Source organism: Lygodium microphyllum, chromosome 9, assembly GCF_053477565.2.
Source record: "Lygodium microphyllum isolate KBCC chromosome 9, Lygodium_microphyllum_v1.1.10, whole genome shotgun sequence".
Taxonomy (NCBI): Eukaryota; Viridiplantae; Streptophyta; class Polypodiopsida; order Schizaeales; family Lygodiaceae; genus Lygodium; species Lygodium microphyllum.
In genome coordinates this window covers 107,825,817-107,845,189 of record NC_141143.1, presented here as the reverse complement: position 1 = coordinate 107,845,189, position 19,373 = coordinate 107,825,817, and the positions used below count along the sequence as shown (strand labels likewise).

Sequence of the window (19,373 nt, the reverse complement as noted above, 5' to 3'; positions counted from 1 at the left end):
CCATCTCTGTATGTAATCCGAAATCTCATCAATGTACAGTCCAAATAGCAAAGGAGAGAGGGGACATCCTTGCTTTACACCAACTATGCTAGACACCGAGTCTGTTGTGTGTGCAGGCACTTGTACTCTCCCTGTCATAGTTTCATACAATGCATAAATACACCATTGCATATCCTCTAGAACCCCAATGGCTCGCAACCTTTACATGAGCCTTGCATGTGGTACAACATCAAAAGCCTTGCAGAAATCCACAAAACAACAATAGGTTTTTTGTCTCCGTGATCGTCCCTCCTCAATCTAGGCCCTTAGCGTGAATATATGGTCTAGTGTATTGTATCCGTGGCAGAAGCCAGCTTGTCCTGTAGACCGTATTTTCTTTGTTTTAGCCCATGAACTCAACTCATGCTCCACAATAGAGGCGTATATCTTTGCTAGCATATGGCCAATCATAATCGTACGGTAGTTGTTAGGGACCAATGGATCTCCACTCTTAAACATTGGCACTATTGTGTGGTCACACCAACTTATTGGAAACTCCTCACATACGGCTCTATTGAAGAGATTCGCCAAGATAGTGTCGAGCTGAGAGGGCGCGGAGATCGAGACATGCAGTGATTCCTTACAGAGAGACAGAGAGAGAGAGTGCAGGGTTGTGAGTGAGAGTGAGCACGACTTGTGGGTACAATCGAGTGTGTACCTCTTTAGGTTTTTAGATAGATATATATATATATATGAAAGTACAAGTACCAAGGGTGTGTTCACACCCGAGCACATTTAAAAGGCACGAGGGTCTTTATTCCCAACAACCTCCCACTGGCTAGGTATATACAAAGCTGAAATACATATATTTATCCAACTCCCATCATTTATTGGCAATGAGCAAACTGCTCTGCTCGAAGACCCTTCGTGAGAAGGTTTGCAGGATTATCATTTGTATGCACTTTGACAAGCTCGATGCTCTTGCTGTCAAGTACATCTCTAATGAAGTGGTACTTCACTTGTATGTGCTTCGTCTTTGCATGAAAGACGTGATTCCGTGCTAGCATGATAACACTCTGACTATCACAATGGAGAACATGTAACTCTATAATGCCAAGCTCTCCCACCAGAGGTGAAAGCCATAAAGCTTCCTTGCATGCCTCATTGGCAGCCACATACTCTGGCTCTGTAGTAGACAATGCAACACACTTTTGTAGCCTGGAGATCCAAGAGACTGCTCCTCGTGTGAAGGTAAACACACCCAGAAGTGGACATTTTGCAATCCGCATGACCAGCATAGTCTGCATCCGTAAAGCCAATGACAGATGCCTTCGGCTTCACGAAGTAGATGCACAACTCCTTTGTGCCTTTGAGGTATCTCATAATACCTTTCACTGCTTTCTAATGCTTTTTACCAGGATTTGCCATGTATCTGCTAACCACTCCCACTGCAAAGGCAATGTCAGGACGTGTAGCAACCATAGCATACATCAAACTGCCAACAGCTGAAGCATATGGTATCTTGGCCATTTCAGCTGTCTCATCATCAGATGTAGGGTTGTCCTCTGCACTGAGTTTCATATATGGAGGCAATGGAACCCCAATTATTTTCCCCCCCTTCATATTGAAACGCTACAAAACCTTGGAGATATACTCCTACTGAGATAGATAGAGTAATCCTTTTGATCTTTCTCTGAGTATTCACATGCCAAGAATGTGATTTGCATCACCAAGATCCTTCATATCAAAGCTGCCATGAAGATTTTGTTTCAGTGAGTCCAAGGCATGAGTATCCCTGCCAGCAATCAACATGTCATCAACATACAGAACCAAGATATCAGGCTGCCATCTGCTGTCTTCTTGGTGTACAAGCAATGATCCACTTGACTTCTATGGAAACCTTGAGATTGCGTAAATATATCAAACTTATGATACCATTCTCTTGGTGCTTGTTTCAGCCCATACAAACTCCTTTTGAGTTTACATACCATCTTCTCTTTCCCTTTTTCCACAAACCCTTCAGGCTACTGCATATATATATCTTCATGCAGATCTCCATGGTCTTTACATCCATCTGTATGAGCTCCATATCTTCAGCTGCAACCAAGCCCAAAATGGTTCTCAATGTAGTCATCTTGACTACAGGAGAGAAGATCTCATCAAAGTCAATTCCATGTTCCTGCTTGTACCCCTTCGCAATCAATCTTGCTTTGTACTTTGGTGAGGAACCAGAAGTGACATTCATCTTGTAAACCCATTTGCATGGAAGCGTTTTTTGGCCTTTAGGCAATTGCACGAAGTCCCAAGTTTCATTTTTTTCAAGAGATTCTATTTCTGACAACATGGCTTTATACCATTTCTTGCTGTTGTGTCCGTCCATTGCTTCCTTGAAGCAAGACGGTTCACCACAATTTGTCAACATGACATAATTAGCCACATTGTTTGTACCAGGATTGAATCTATCAGGTTTTCCAGTAGCCCTAGATGATCTACTAACCCAATGATCATTGTTTGTTGGCTGTTGAGCATTTTTTAGCTTTCTGTCCTGGCATTTCAGCCTGCAAATCAGCATTAACAACTTGCTGTCTTATACGTATAGTGGCTCATTATCATGGGCAATAGCTGACTGATCATTTCCAGCATTATTTTCTGCATTTACAGGTTCATTTACAGTAGGTATTTGAGGCTGTATAGCGGGCACATTTTGTTGTCCAAAAGGTATTTCTTCTCAGAATACAACCCTGCGGACCTCCTCAGTCTTTTCGGGCTGTCTATGCAGACGATCTTCCCGGAAGATAACATCATTGTTGCGTACTACTTTCCTTTTCTCAGAATCCCACAATCTATACCCAATTTCACCCTCGTCACCATATCCTAGGAAAATGCATTTGCAGGACTTTGGCTCAAGTTTGTTGTGTTTTTCTTTACGAATGTGCACAAAAGCCTCACAGCCAAACACTTTTAGGTGAGCATATGAAGGTGGCTTGTCCGACCACGCTTCTTGGGGAACCTGCCTCCCAAAGACCTGTTTGATGACCGATTAATCACGTGTATGGCTGTCATAATAGCCTCTACCCAAAAACCATGGGGTAATGCGGCATGAGACACTATTGTACAAACCTTATTCTGTATGGTTCAATTCATACGCTCTCTGCAATGCCATTTTGGGGTGGATTATGAGGGGTAGTGAGCTCTTGTCAGAGTGCAGCGGTGCGGAAGCGTAGGACTGAGAGAGAGAGAACGCAGAGAGAGAGAAGAGAGAGAAAGAGACAGTGGAAGATGATCTGCTATATAAAGTGTACTGTATACAAAGATATGCAGATATATATACAGGCGCAGTGCGCTGGACTGCGTGTCTTCACCTCAACGATGCAACCTGCTGTTCACCTCGAAGTCCGTTGCAGTCTGCACGATCTCCTGTCTGAAATCTGCGAACAGAGACGGGATCTGCGCGAGCCACCAGCCTGTAATCTGCGAGCATAAGAATGTAGGAGATTGCTGGAAAAATCGGCTATAAATAGCCAAAGACCTGGGCGCCAAAATATGCACGTCGGCTGCATTAAATGCAGCTGACTGTACTGCAGCAGGTCGGACTGCCACGTGGCAGTCCGACTGTACAGTCCGACTGGACTGTGGACGAAAGGGCTACCGTGGGCTGCTTCTTGCTACTCCATGAGATAACACCTGCACCCAAGGTAAAACAATAACCTGTAGTAGACCGCCTATGGTCCACATCACCGGCCCAATCGGAGTCGCTCCAACCTGCAAGAACAAGATCTGAACCACCTGTGCTTGTTGAATATTGAATCCCTAAATCAGTCATCCCCCTCAAATAGCGAAGTATTCTCTGAGCAGCCTGCCAATGCACCGTCTGAGGTTCACTCATAATGCCAAGAGCCCAACAGCAAAACAAAGATCAACATGAGTGTTGAGGAGCCAAGTCAATGGTCTAATCAACTGACGATAGTGGGAAGCATCCGCCATGGGAGAAGCGGAATGGGAAGTGGCCTTCCAGTTCGGATCCATAGGAGTAGAAAGGGTCCGACAATCCTCCATCGCAAAAGAAACCAAGAGCTCCTGTACATATCTCTGCTGAGAGATGAAAATCCCCCTCTGAGATTGATAAATCTCATGGCCCAAAAAGAAATGGAGTAGACCCAAGTCCGTCATCTCGAACATCCGATGTAAAGCTGCCTTCGTCTCTTGGACCTTCTGTGCATGATCACCTGTGATAATCAAATCATCAACATACAACACAAAAAGCACACAACCAGCCTCAAAAGTGTGTATATAAAGCTGCGGATCGGCCTTAGAACGCCGATATCCCAACTGTGGCTGAAGGAACGAATCAATCTTCTCGTTCCATGCACGCGGAGCCTGCTTGAGGCCATACAAGGCCTTCTTCAACCTGTAGACTTTCCCATTTGAAGATCCAAAGCCAGGAAGCTGCTCTACGTAGATTTCCTCCTTCAAATCACCATTGAGGAAGGCCGACTTCACATCCAACTGGTAGACAGGCCATCTCCTATGGCCAGCCAAGGCAAGAACAGCTCGAATAGTCGCCATACGAGCAGTGGGAGCAAAAGTATCATGACAATCAATCCCTGGGCGCTGTGCAAAACCTTTAGCAACAAGGTGAGCCTTGTGCTTGTCCAAAGAACCATCACTAAGGTACTTGGTCTTGAAGACCCATTTGATGCCAATCACCTTCTTATTCGGGGGGCGAGGCACGAGTGACCAAGTGCCATTCCTCTCAATAGCCTCCAACTCGGCTTCCATAGCTTTCTTCCATGGTGCGGACTGTAAAGCCTCCTTCACGGAGATGGGCTCTCGATCCTGCATAACACGGGTCATCAAACAATAGTTAGAGCAAACAAGCTCCATAGAATGTGCCTGGTGGCGCCGTGACCGCCGCGGACCATCCTGCGGTCCCCACTTCTCAGGAATCCCCTCGATCCCTGAATCACGGAGTGTGTCACGGGCCCAACGAGGAGGAGGCCGGACCTCTCCTCGTCTCTCTCCATCAGCTGAAGACTTTGGGATATCCACCGGTGGTAACTCCTCGGGGGTGATCGGTGGAACAGTAGACTCTGTATCAGAAACAGAATCAGAATCAAAAGGCGCGGGCTCCAAAGGAACTGTCGCGGGAGCCCAACTCTCCCCTAGATCTCCAAGAACGGGATGCTCCTCACCCGCTGCTATGGCCGGAACCTCCACAAACCGCACATCTCGACTGGTGTATACATCCCGTTTGACGGGATCATACAAACGATAGCCTTGGGACTGAGAGCTGTAGCCAACAAACACTTGTCTTCGGGAAGCTGCTTCAAATTTATCACGATGAGCCTTGGGAATGTGAACATAGGCATCACACCCAAAAACCCTAAAATAAGAAACATCGGGCGTACTCCCAAAGTAAGCCTCAAAAGGTGTCATCCCATCAACGGCCGAAGTGGGGGATCGGTTAAGGATGTGGACTGCAGTAGCCACAGCCTCGGCCCACAGAAACTGAGGTGTCTGTCGGTGCTCCATCATGGTGCGCGCCATCTCGATCACACTTCGGTTCTTCCGTTCAAGAATGCCATTTTCTTGAGGAGTGTTGGTATTAGCAAACTCCTGGTGAATACCCTTGTCTGCACAAAAATGAGCAAACTCATTAGAAACAAATTCACCACCCTTGTCGGATCGCAAGGTCTTCAATCTCCGGCCTGATCGGTTCTCCTCAAAGAGAAGCCAATCCTTGAAGTGGGAGAAAGCTTCTGACTTCAATGCCAAAAAATAGGCCCATGTCATCCTGCTATAGTCATCGACGATCAACATGAAGTACGAGCTCCCTCGCAAGGACTCGTTCCTCATAGGGCCACAAAGATCCATAGATACAAGCTCCATCGGTGAAGTAGACCGCCACGAAGCTTTGTTGGGAATCGCATCCGTATGCTGTTTCCCACGAATGCAGGAGACGCATGGCTGCTGGCTCACCACTATGTCCAGCAACCCTCACCAGCTGTCCACATGATGCCCTCCGAAGATAATCATAGTTAAGGTGACCAAACCGAGCATGCCATAGCGCTGACTGTGTCTGAGAGGTAAGAAGAAGAGTAGAGAGGGGGGTGGAAGACTTCAATTTGTAGATGCCGTTCTCCTCATATCCAGATGAGAGAACCTTCCTAGACCCATGATCAAGGACTCGCACCGAATCACTGTCAAACTCCACCAAAAGTCCAAGGGAACAAATCTTATGAACTGAGAGTAGATGATACCCTAAACCTGGTACATGCAAGACCTCTGAGGTATGGGTACCACCACGTCCATCTGGAATAAGCTGCATCTCACCCTGACCTGCAATAGACACCGAAGAGCTATCTCCAATGAGAATCTGCCCACGCGAAGGTCGCAGCTGGGCAACACCATCTGATGAAGGAGTCATGTGCCGGAAGGCACCACTGTCAACGATCCACTCGCGAGCCTGGGGAGCTGTCATCGCAGCATCAGAAGCATTCGGTATAGAGTCCTCAATGACAGCTAGATGAAGAAATGCAGCTGATGAGGGTGCAGCCACCGCTCCAGAATCCTTCGTGTCCTTGTTGGTGTCCTTCTTGTCTTTGTCAGGGCAATCCTTCTTCCAATGGCCAGTCTTTCCACAAATATGGCATGTGGATTCTTTGTCCTTGTCCTTGTCCTTCTTTGACTTGTTATCCCCCTTCTTTTTCTTTTGGTCCTTCCCCTTCTTCTGAGAGGCTTGACCTGTCAGTGCCTCCGACTTGGAAGCATTCTGTCCCTTTAGTTGTTCCTCTTGGTCCAAGGCCATAGGAACCAACTCTTCCCACCGAAGAGTGGACTCTTGCCCCGAAGCAATGAGGGCAGAGTAGAAACCACCGAATCGTGGCGGAAATTGGGACAAGAGTGTGATCGCCATGTCTTCGGAGGAAATCGGCTTCCCCGCATTCTGAACCTGCATCTGAAGCTGTCTAAGCTTGTTGATGTGCTCCCGCAACGAAGAAGACTTGTTCACGGACAAGGTCCGCATCTGCACCTCCAAAGAAACCCGCTTCATAAGGGTCATCCTGTTATACATCTGATCAAGCTCTAGCCATATCTCTCGAGCCACCGTCAAGTGCTCGGTGTGAGCTATCACGGCTGTAGTACAAGACAGAAAAAGAAAGGAACGAATCCTGGCATTCAGTTTGTCCCAGTGAGATTGTGCATTGGCCAACTCCGCACGAGCATCAGAAGAGAGTTTGGACTCATCTCTCACCGAGGGCCAGTCGATCTCCTCCTGTACAAGCTCCGCGAAATCGTAGGACTCAAGGATGGCCAACATCATCACGTGCTAGATGCGGTAATTGTCGCCATCGAGCTTCTGATCTGCGGGAAGAGCCGGTAAGACGGGCACCTTCCGGTCCATAATCGTCTGGAACTCCAAGTCAATCTCTGTAGACATCTTCACCTGTAATGCCTTCACAAACGCAAAAGCAGCCCCCTCTGACTATGAAAGCTCAGCCTGCTAGGGCTCTTCCGCGTCTCGAAACTTCTTCACCCGCCGGAGGCGATGAAAAAGCAAAACCTGCACTTGAAAGCTGAAAACTCAAACTTCCTCCTCGTCAAGTAGCAGTAAACAGCAGCAAATTCACCACTTGGACTCCTTTCCCACGCGCCCACGCTATCTTCAGCCTTGTTTGGAGGCGCAGCCCTCCTGCCTGCCCTCAAACGCTGAAAACGCAGCCTTGTGTCGCGATGGAAACTCCTCTTCAGGTTGGTTCTGCACTCAGTCAGCCCTCCAACATTGCTCTGATACCATGTCAGAGTGCAGCGGTGCGGAAGCGTAGGATTGAGAGAGAGAGAATGCAGAGAGAGAGAAGAGAGAGAGAGAGAGACAGTGGAAGATGAAGATCTGCTGTATAAAGTGTACTGTATACAAAGATATGCAGATATATATACAGGCGCAGTGCGTTGGACCGCGTGTCCCCACCTCGACGATGCAACCTGCTGTTCACCTCGAAGTCCGCTGCAGTCTGCACGATCTCCTGTCTGAAATCTACGAACAGAGACGGAATCTGCGCGAGCTACCAGCCTGTAATCTGCGAGCAAAAGAATGTAGGAGACTGCTGGAAAAATCGGCTATAAATAGCCAAAAACCTGGGCGCCAAAATATGCAGGTCGGCTGCATTAAATGCAGCCGATTGTACTGCAGCAGATCGGACTGCCATGTGGCAGTCCAACTGTACAGTCCGATTGGACTGTGGACTGTGCAGTCCGACCAGGCAACTGATCGCTAACAACTCTCTGTTTATCGCTTTGCTTTCACAAAATGCCTGAAAGGCCTTGGACACATATTCCCCACCATCAGCAGAGCGAAGACACTTAAGTGTCTTATCAGTTTCATTTTCAACCAATTTCAAGAATTTTTGAAACTTGCCAAGCACTTCGTCCTTGCTACGAATGGGCTAAACCCATACCTTCCGTGTAGCATCATTGACAAAGGTGACAAAATATTTCTTTCCCCCCTAAAGATAATCCTGGCATTTGACATACATTGGAGTGTACTAACTCTAGAGGAGAGAATTTCGACGAAAGAGACTTTTTATGAGACGTCTGTGTATGTTTACCATAAATACAATGATCACAATGCTCAAAATCACCATAACGAAGACTAGGTAAGTAACCCAAACGAGAGAGCACTTTCATTCCAGTTTGACTCGTGTGTCCCAACCAGCCATGCCACAAAGAAACACTTGGCTGTTCGGTCATGGCAACAACATGGTCACTCACACTAGATACATGGAGAGGATACAAGGTATTACTTTTATAACCTCTGGCATTCACTCTAGATCCCTTACAGATCTTCCATTTCCCATCACCAAAGGTGGTATGAAATCCATCATCATCTAGCTGCCCTGTGCTAATCAAGCTCTTCTTGAGTTTGTTGGGTATTTCACTCACGCCTCACTTACGCCTACACTCACATCGGAGTGTCGGTGATCAGTAGGATACTGGGGCACTTTTTACTCTCGGTAGGAGAGGTTTTTTCCCCCAGACTTATGGTATTATTTCGTATGTGCTTATGACACACACTTACGAGCACTTACCGTGTTCGGGTGTGAACACCCCCTACAACCCTAAGGTTTAAGGGTTGTACCTTGTACTTTCAGTTTACACTCCTTCAGTCTATTGCATTGCGTGTCATGCTTCACTCTCTACTATCTACTATTTTCTGTGCTGAGCTTCGATCTTGACCTCCACTCTCACATTTGGTATCAGAGCTGCATTGGCTCTGTTGAGCTCAGCTCCGTTCAGCATTCGGGACTCTCTGCTCAGTCTGAAGCACCAGACGTTAGGTGTTGCCCCGCCAGTATCCAGCTCGCCAGTGCTGCCCGTCAGCAGTCGTCAAACAGCCACCAGACATCCAATAAAATAGTCGCTATCTGCCTTAGCCCTCGCTTGTTGTACGCCCCGCTAACTGTTGCACGCCCCGACTATCAGTCACGCTGCCTGCCCGTCAGATGCCACGTCAGCCGTCAGTTGTCAGACGCCACGACACGCCATTGCTGCGCTGCTCGTAACCTGTCAGTCGCCAGCGCTGCGCGTCAGCTTGCCTGCGACGCTTGACACCAGTCAACCCGTACCCGTCGAAGGGTGCCTGACGGCTCTGCGTTTTTTTCTGGTATTTTAAAAATTTTTTAATCTCTTGCAATTTCTGCAAGCAAGGGTTCTTACGCAATAGGCACAACATTCAGAAGCGTGTTTGGGACACATTAAATGCAATTTCTGGACACAGTCATCAAATTTTTTTGGGGCTTTTATGTTTTCTGGGAACTTTGGATATGCACTGTAGTTACAGTCATTGACAGATTGCTTTGACAAACCCGAGACAAGCAAAATTTGGGGATTTTGCTGGTACAGTGTTGCTGAACACTGATTGCATGTTGGACTGCGTGCATAACAGACAGTTTTGACAGAGTGCACCTCTGTACACTAATTGCAGAAAGTTATTTACTGCAATTTCTGGAAATTTTCAGATTTCCAGTGAAGTTCTGCTTCGACATTGCTCTCTTGCATTTTCGGTAATTGAAAAATCGTGGCAAATCAGGGAGGAGATGTTTTCACCTATGTATCCAAGGAGGACAGATTGGATGTAAATAACTATTCACTTTGGTCCTTCATGATGAAGAATGTACTTGTGGCCCAAAATCTTTGGGATTATGTGAGTGGAGAAGAAGCTCGTCCTGGAGTTGTGGCTCCAGCTACTTCTCCTCCAGAAGGACATGCACCATGGGTATCTCAGCTTGCTCCACTTCAGCCACTTCCCCAAAGAACAGTAGCTCAAAAAGCATGGGATACACGGGATGCACAGGCTTTGTCCCTGATTGCATTGGCAGTTCAACGGTCAATAATCCCCCACATTCGTTCAGCAGCTTCTTCACGAGAAGCTTGGCTAACTTTGGAGCAGATGTTTACAGGCAAGAATGAGACTCGCATCTCTTTCCTAAAGAAAGAGCTAGAGACATTGAAAATGGATGAAGGTGATTCTATTTAGGATCACTTGAATAAAATTCAGGACTTGGGAGAGCAACTCATGAATGTTGATGAGTACTATTCGGATGCACAGATGATATCCACCACTTTGAACTCATTACCTCCTTCGTACTTAGCTTTTCATACGGCCTTAAACCTCACAATGAGTATTGCCGCGCAACCAATCACTTTTCTTTAGTTAGTCAATTTGCTTCTAGAGGAGGAGCAAACACAGAGGAATAGTGGTGTGGATGCTATAGCCTCTGAGCGGGCTTTTATGGCTATACAGAAGGGCAAAGGCAACCAAGTGAAGAATGCTCCGCAGAGTTCTGGGACTTCTGGCACATCCCAGGCAAACAAAAAACAATGGGACACGCAAGCCAAAAAGGAAAAATGCCATAGCAAACACAGAGGAATAGTGGTGTGGATGCTATAGCCTCTGAGCGGGCTATTATGGCTAGACAGAAAGGCAAAGGCAGCCAAGTGAAGAATGCTCCGCAGAGTTCTGGGACTTCTGGTACATCCCAGACAAACAAAAAATAAGGGGGCACGCAAGCCAAAAAGGAAAAATGCCATTATTGCAAGAAGCCAGGCCACTACATCACTGAGTGCAGAAAGCGCATTGTCAAAGAGAAGAAAAAGGAGTCAAGAATGTCTGTTTCTGATGCTCCTTACACTGCTACTGAGTCCGCGTCCTTTGTTGCAGACAGGGACTATTGTTTTTACACATGCAGTTATGACACCTCTTGGGCAGATCGAGCATTTAGCTCTACTGAGGATGCAGTCACTTGGTTTTTTGACAGTGGTGCTTCTAGGCATATTACATCTCGCAGAGATTTATTTGCATCTGTTCATGCAGCTCCAGTTGGCAACTCTGTACAGTGTGCCAACAATGCATCATACCTTGTTAGAGGTATTGGGGAGATTGTGCTCACAGCCATTGATGGCTCTATTCTCCGCCTATAGGATGCTTTATTTATGCCAGGCATAAAGAAGAATTTGCTCTCTATCTCTTCTTTGGCACGTTGTGGATTGCAGGTCGCATTTGATGATGACCGATGCATGGTGAGAGACAAAGAACACATGAATTTGGTCTTGACAGGCACTTTATGTCATGGGTTATACGAGTTGGATTCTCTTTCAGTTGATCAGTCAGCGTACTTGGCATCCACTCTTACTCCTGCTATGATACAGGCAGAGTTATGGCATGCTAGGATGGGGCATGTGAACTTTGGCAGCTTGATGCTCTTACAACGTACGCAGATGCTAGATGGATTACCTCTAACGGAGAGACCTCCTAAGCACTTATGCGAAGGATGTATTTTGGGGAAAATGCATCGTTTTTCCTTTCCCCTTGATGGTGCTTTTCGAGCAACAGCTAGATTGCAGTTAGTGTATTCAAATGTATGTGGACCTATGCAGACAAAGTCATTGGGAGGATGTTACTATTTCGTGACTTTTATTGATGACTTTACTCGATTTTGCTGGGTCTAGTCTTTGGTCAAAAAGTCAGAAGTGTATGATGCATTCTTGGCTTTTCTTGTACTTGTTGAAAACCAGTCTGGTTGTAAAATTAAGACTCTCCGTTCGGACCGAGGGGGGGAATACATGTCCTCTATGCTGAATTCTTTTTTGAAGTAGAAGGGCATTGTCCATCAGTCAGTACACTACTGCTTATACTGCACAGCAGAATGGGGTTGTAGAAAGAATACATGTCCTCTATGCTGAATTCTTTTTTGAAGTAGAAGGGCATTGTCCATCAGTCAGTACACTACTGCTTATACTGCACAGCAGAATGGGGTTGTAGAAAGAATAAATCGGTCACTCATGGAGATGGCCAGATGTATGTTGAAGGCAAAGAGCTTGCCTCACAGTTTCTGGATGGAAGCCGTCATGTGTGCTTGCCGTGTTTTGAACAGATGCCCCACCAAAGCATTGAAGAAAATTACACCTTTTGAGGTTTGGAACAGCCAGACACCTTCTGTTGGACACTTTCGTACCATTGGGTGCCTTGCATATGCACATATTCCAAAGGTACTCAAGAAAAAGTTGGATAACAAGGCTGTTAAATGCATTTTTATGGGATATAGCAATGAGTGCAAAGGCTATAGACTCTATGATCCTGTTTCTAAAAAGGTGTTTGTTAGTAGGGATGTACTATTTGATGAAAAATCAGAATTGTCCTTGGCTGGTTTAGATACATATTAGGCTGCCCGTGATGTATTTGAAGGGCTGCTGCCCATTACATTTGGTGATTCAGCAGGAGTTTCAGCTAGTGAACTCAATGTTCAGCCAGCTACTCCTTTGGAAAATGCAGAAAATCAGCCATTGGCTGATCTGAATATTCAGCAAAGTGCTGAAACTGAAATTCAGCAAGAACTTATGCACAGTTAGGAGGCAAGACAAATGCCTAGATGGTATTTACAGACTATGAAAGATAGTCATTTGGATGCACCCATGGCTGGTCGTACTAGAAGGCAAGCTCGTATGCATGATACTGCACATACCATGGAGTTCGTTATGGCCGCAAACACCTTCGATGATGAGGAGCTTGAGTGTTTTGAAGATGCACAACAGAGTGTGCATTGGATGGCAGCAATGAAAGCTGAATTGGATTCTATCACTAAGAATCAAACATGGGATTTGGTGTCTTTGCCATTTGGGAAGAAAGCCATTGGAACAAAATGGGTCTACAAGCTGAAACGGAATGCAGATGGATCCATTGACTAATACAAGGCAAGGCTTGTAGCTAAAGGCTATGCACAGAAAAAGGCATTGACTATGAGGAGACATTTGCTTCTACCTCCCGTATGACGACCATCAGGTCTATGGTTGCTTTGGCTGCTCATTATGGATGGATTGTGCATCAGTTGGATATTAAAATTGCATTTTTACATGGGGAACTTCATGAGGAAGTATATGTATGTTAGCAGAGTATTTGTCAGCTCATGTGTGAGTCTGAGCTTGATGTGGGCTGGGCATTTTTATTAGGTATTTTAGGTATTTTTCTAGTGTGGCATTTTATGCCAGTGGGGCATTTTTATGCACTAGTCGGCCAGCTTTAATGCTGTCCGACCAGCATTATTGCTCCCCACTTTTTCAGCCTATTTATACTCAGTGGCTCCTCCTCAGTCAGTCACTTCATCTTCACCATCTGCAGACTCTGTGGAGAGAGGAGCCAGTGCCAGTGCCCACGCAGCCAGTGACTCACTGTTGTATGCGATTGTCTCGTGTTCAGATATATGGATTCCATTTCCCGTGCAGACATCTGAGTTCTCATCTGTATCGTGTTTTTTCTTTTCTCTTTTTGTCTTGTGTTTTAGCAGTTTATTTCAGCACATGTTTATGCTTTCACCGCTGCTCCACTTCTGACATGGTATCAGTTTTCAGGATCTGTGTTTCTGCTGTGTTTTATTGCTGATTTCAGGACTGTTTTGTACCCCTGCTGATCAGACGACTGCTGTTGCAGCCAGGCGACCTGTTTTGGGGCTGTTTTCAGCCTGCGTTTTTTGCAGTTTTGCCATCGCCTGCTGCCTCCGCACCCTCTGCTGCCTACACACCCTCTGCTGCCTGCGTTTTTCATCTGCAACTGCTGGCGACAGTTTTCTACCTGTTTTTCTGCAGTTTACAGTCTGCGTTTTGCTGATTCAGCGTCTCTCGTGGCTGGGTGACTGTTACTTCAGGCCGTTTTTGCTGTTTTTGGTAGTTTTTGACTGATTTTTTGACTTTCTGCAGCAGATTTTGTCTTCTATTGATCAGATTTTGGGTTCTCTTGCATGTGAACTCTCTTTTTCTGTAGTCTGTGCTTGTGTTTTGGCTGTGTTTCCTCTCTAAATTACTTCTCTTCTTATCCTCTCCATATGGCTCCTCCGTGCACTTTCACTGATGATAAGTTACATGGACCTGATTATCTCACATGGAGTGCTGTCATGAAAGCTTGGTTTGTGCAGAAGCGGTTATGGTACATCGTCTGTGGAGCTACTCCTCGTTCTCTCCGTCCTTTTCCTCTTTCTGAAGACTTTGATGAGGACAATCATGAGGAAGCGGTGCTCACATGGGACTCGGACGATGCCCGTGCTTACTCGGCGTTGCTTCGGTGTATTTCTAAAGCGGTCTTACCGGCGGTTACCTCCTGTAGGACATCTCCTGAAGTATGGCAGAAGTTGCAGCAGATGTACGAGGCACCTTCCACCATGCGGGCCGTCACACTTTATGGCCAGCTCCAGCAGATGAAGTTTGAGCCGAAAGATACTATTCAGTCTTTTCTTCTTCGTGTTACGCAGGTACAGGACCAGCTTCGGCACATGCAATCTGCTCTTCCCGAGGTGCATCTTGTCGGGACGGTCCTCTACAAGCTCCCCCCGGAGTTTGATGGAGTGGCCAATGCTTTGCGGGCGCAGACATCATCGACTCCTGTCAGTTTTACACATATGACCTCGATGCTTCTTGAGCATGAGGCATCCTTGAGATTACAGGGGCGGCTTCCGGCACATTATGGAGGTGAGGCTTATGTAGCTTCAGAGAGGGGTGACGGGAAGAAGAAGTCGAAGGCCCAGTGTTACCACTGTGGCAAGAAGGGACATTTGCGGAAGGATTGCAAGAAGTTAGCGGCTTCCAGGAAGAAGGAGCAGAAGACGAAGCGGGATGCTGACTCTACCGATGAGTCCTCTCCTTCATCAGACTCCGACTCCGATCCTCCGACCAAGGTGAAGTCCAAGGCGCGGAAGGGATCCTCTTCTTCGGATCGCGGGAAGGGCTTGGTGGCCCCTTCCTCGGCTGCTTTCTAGTGGTGGTGATGAGGTCATTCCTCACGACTCTCTTGTGCCAGAGAGGGAGTGTGAGCGGGTGTTCAGATGGGGCAGCCGCGCCTCATCTATACTTTTATACAGGTGCACAGGTTCCAGAGAGGGACGTCCCTGACGCATCGACTTCAGTCTGGTGGAATCAAATCCTGGAGCTGGGATTGACATCCAGGTTCATGCTGAGCTGGTTATCTGACAGAGAGCGGGAGGCTTTCGTCTGGAGCTCACATGAGGGGACACTTTGGCGGTCTGGCCAAAGGCGGGAAATCCATGGTCACATATGTTCAGAGGCATTTTTGACAGGCTGGTCTTGTATGCTACTGCGAGACATTGGTGATGGACCCAGAGACATGCTATGATCTTCTCTATTTTCAGGTGTTTGGTACGATCGACATCGACATCAGGTTCTCTCCGAGGCACCTTGGTGGTGGCTTGATCACCCACTGCTTGGGTATCCATGGTTCTACTTGGTGGTTCTATGTTATATAGTTTCTGATCCCTTTTCATTGTACTCTTGTATTGTATCAGATCACTCATGATCTGAGAGAGGGTGTTAGCAGAGTATTTGTCAGCTCATGTGTGAGTCTGAGCTTGATGTGGGCTGGGCATTTTTATTAGGTATTTTTCTAGTGTGGCATTTTATGCCAGTGGGGCATTTTTATGCACTAGTCGGCCAGCTTTAATGCTGTCTGACCAGCATTATTGCTCCCCACTTTTTCAGCCTATTTATACTCAGTGGCTCCTCCTCAGTCAGTCACTTCATCTTCACCATCTGCAGACTCTGTGGAGAGAGGAGCCAGTGCCAGTGCCCACGCAGCCAGTGACTCACTGTTGTATGCGACTGTCTCGTGTTCAGATATATGGATTCCATTTCCCGTGCAGACATCTGAGTTCTCATCTGTATCGTGTTCTTTCTTTTCTCTTTTTGTCTTGTGTTTCAGCAGTTTATTTCAGCACATGTTTATGCTTTCACCGCTGCTCCACTTCTGACAATGTACAGCAGCCCATTGGTTTTGCAGTTGAGGGCTTGGAACACTTGGTATGCAAGCTGAAAAAAGCTTTGTATGGTTTGAAACAAGCTCCTAGAGCTTGGTATGCAAAGATAGATGCTTTCTTGCTTAGCCAAGGGTTCATAAACAGCTCATCTTAGTCTACCCTTTACGTATGTAAAGAGGGGGGATCCATGCTGATCATTTGTCTTTATGTTGATGATCTCTTGCTTACACGGACACATGCTGATCGGATTTTAGCATTTAAACAAAATTTGCAGCAAACTTTTGACATGTCAAACTTCGGGTCTTTGCATTATTACTTGGACATTTAGTTCATACATGATGCTAGAGGTATTGGGTTATCATAATCAAGATACATCGGTAAACTTCTTGAGAAGTTTGGCTTACAGGATTGCAAGCTAGTTTGTACACCAATGGAACCCGGACTTAAATTGTCATTACATGATGACAGTGATTTATTTGATATACACATATATGCTCCAGCAGTTGGATGTCTTATTTACTTATGCAACACTAGGCCAGACATACAATTTGCAGTTTCAGCCCTGAGCAGATATATGCATCAGCCAAGTATGTCACATTGGCAAGCTATTAAGCGTGCCTTCCGTTACTTCCAGGGTACTAGATCTCTTGGATTGCTTTATGCCAAGGGGGGACCACTGCAATTACATGCTTACAGTGATTCTGATTGGGCTAGTGATTATGATTCACGTCACTCCACTAGTGGCAATTGTTTCTTTCTTGGCTTGTCTTGCATATCTTGGCTTAGTAAGAAATAGTCCACTATTGCCATATCGTCATGTGAAGCTGAATACAAGGCAGCTTTCACTACCACAGTTGAATGCGTATGGATTAGACGGTTGCTTGCTGATCTGGATGTATCTGCTACGACGCCTACTCCTTTGTTCACTGATAGCCAGAGTGCCATTGCAGTGGCACGGAACCCAGTGTTTCATGCACGCACGAAATACATTGAGATACATTATCACTTTGTCAGAGAGAGGCTACATGCAGGTGATATCAGCCTTGTCTATTGTCCTACCACCAGTAATGTGGCAGACATCTTCACCAAAGCTCTTCCTCGTGAAAAATTTGAAGCATTTCTCCATGCTTTAAATTTGATCTCCTTTGGTGGCGGATGATCCTTGTACACTTGATCACTCTTCACTCCAGGGGGGTTTGTTGGGTATTTCACTCATGCCTCACTTACGCCTACGCTCACATCGGAGTGTCGGTGATCAATAGGACACTGGGGCACTTTTTACTCTCGGTAGGAGAGGTTTTTCCCCTAGACTTATGGTATTATTTTGTATGTGCTTATGACACACACTTTCAGGCACTTACCGTGTTCGGGTGTGAATATCCGCTACAACCCTAAGGTTTAAGGGTTATACCTTGTACTTTCAGTTTACACTCTTTCAGTCTATTGCATTGGGTGTCATGCTTCACTCTCTACTGTCTACTGTTTTCTGTGCTGAGCTTTGATCCTGACCTCCACTCTCATAGAGTTGAGGTATATGCCGTACATGCTGAAGTGTGAAGACAGAACCATTCTGAAACTGCAAATGCACACTGCCAATACTTACAATGTCACATGCATAGTTGTCCCCAAGATGAATAACACCATGTCGACCCCCTATATAGGTAGAGAACTACTCACGTTGAGGGGTGACATGAAAATAAACATCTGAATCTAGAATCCAAGTATGCATGCCATCATCTGTATTTGCAAGTAATGCATGTGCACCAAAGTGTGAAGAGATTAAGAGTACGTCATTCCCACTATCACTGCCATGAGTGACTACATTCACCTCTTTAATTTTCACACTGCTCTTCTTAGACTGACTCTCTTTTTTCTCTTCCTTGCTATTATTTGTCTTCTTGCCCTTTCCTTTCTCTTTCTTCCATTTGTAGCAATCACGTTTAAAGTGACCTTTCGTGCCACAATAATGGCATTCAACGTCTTTGCCACGTCATTTACTGCGTCCCTTGCTATCCAATTTACCTTTCTGTTGTGATCTGCCCCTAGTATGTGAAGCACTCGAAGACTTATTGGATGCATTGTTCTGCCGATTCATTTCTTCCATGAGTAGAGCACTCTCTACATTAGCATACAAAAGGATCGCACTAGAATTGCTCGTAGCAGTACTGAATGTATCCCAACTCTCTGGAAGAGTGCAAAGTAAGAACGTAGCCTTAAATTCTTCATCAATCAAGAACTTCAAAGCAACTAGCTGGCTGAAAATGGAGTTAAACTCACTCAAGTGAGTAGACATTGCTGTAGCCTCTTTCACACGAAAATCCATAAGCTTTTTCAGCCAATACACTTTGCTTGCGGCACTCTTCTGTGCATATAGTTCTTCCAATTGAATCCAAATAGTATATGTAGACTCCAAACCTTCAATGTTAAATAGCAAGGCATCAGAAATCGATAGCTCGATGGTTGAGCGTGCAAGCTCATTTAACTCATCCCAATCTTCCTGTTCCATGTCTGCGGGCTTTGCTCCTTTGGTCTTAATTGGCTTTGCCTGCTTCTTCTGCAACATGATATTGTAGCATTGTTCTTGCCAGACTGCAAAGTTACGTGCTTCTTCAAGCTTCTTAATGTGCATGAGCTTACTGCTGTCACTGCTGCCAGCTATGATTTTCAGCCCAAATGTGACAAGAATCTCAGCAAACGCAGGCCCAAACTGTCACACAAGTGACCAAGGTACAAAGAAGTACCAACTAGCAATAAATGACCATGTAGAAGCAAAAATTTCAGATCTGTAAGTAATTTTCAAAAGCACTTAACAACCATGTGCTATAGCACTCCACAACTGATTGTTGAGCTAGAATATGCATTACTTGTTGATTAGCCTCTTAAACAGCCCCGAAACACACTAAAAATGCTCTTTTAGAGTAAAACCCTAAAACGGGGAGCGGTTTGAGAGAGTTCAATGGAAACCCTAAAACGGGGAGCGGTTCGAGAAAGTTTAGTGGAAACCCTAATTTTTGGGGCACCCTTCCACATCTATAGATAGACATGCTGCTCCCATTCAGCAATCATCCTTGTTTGCAGGTTACA

General features: G+C 45.9%; 1 protein-coding gene across 4 annotated transcripts in view; it reads left to right on the top strand.

Moving 5' to 3' along the window:
- Positions 1-19,373, top strand: part of LOC148031405 (RNA helicase, ATP-dependent, SK12/DOB1 protein) — a 228,864-nt gene that overhangs the window by 25,254 nt on the left and 184,237 nt on the right. The window lies entirely within an intron of this gene.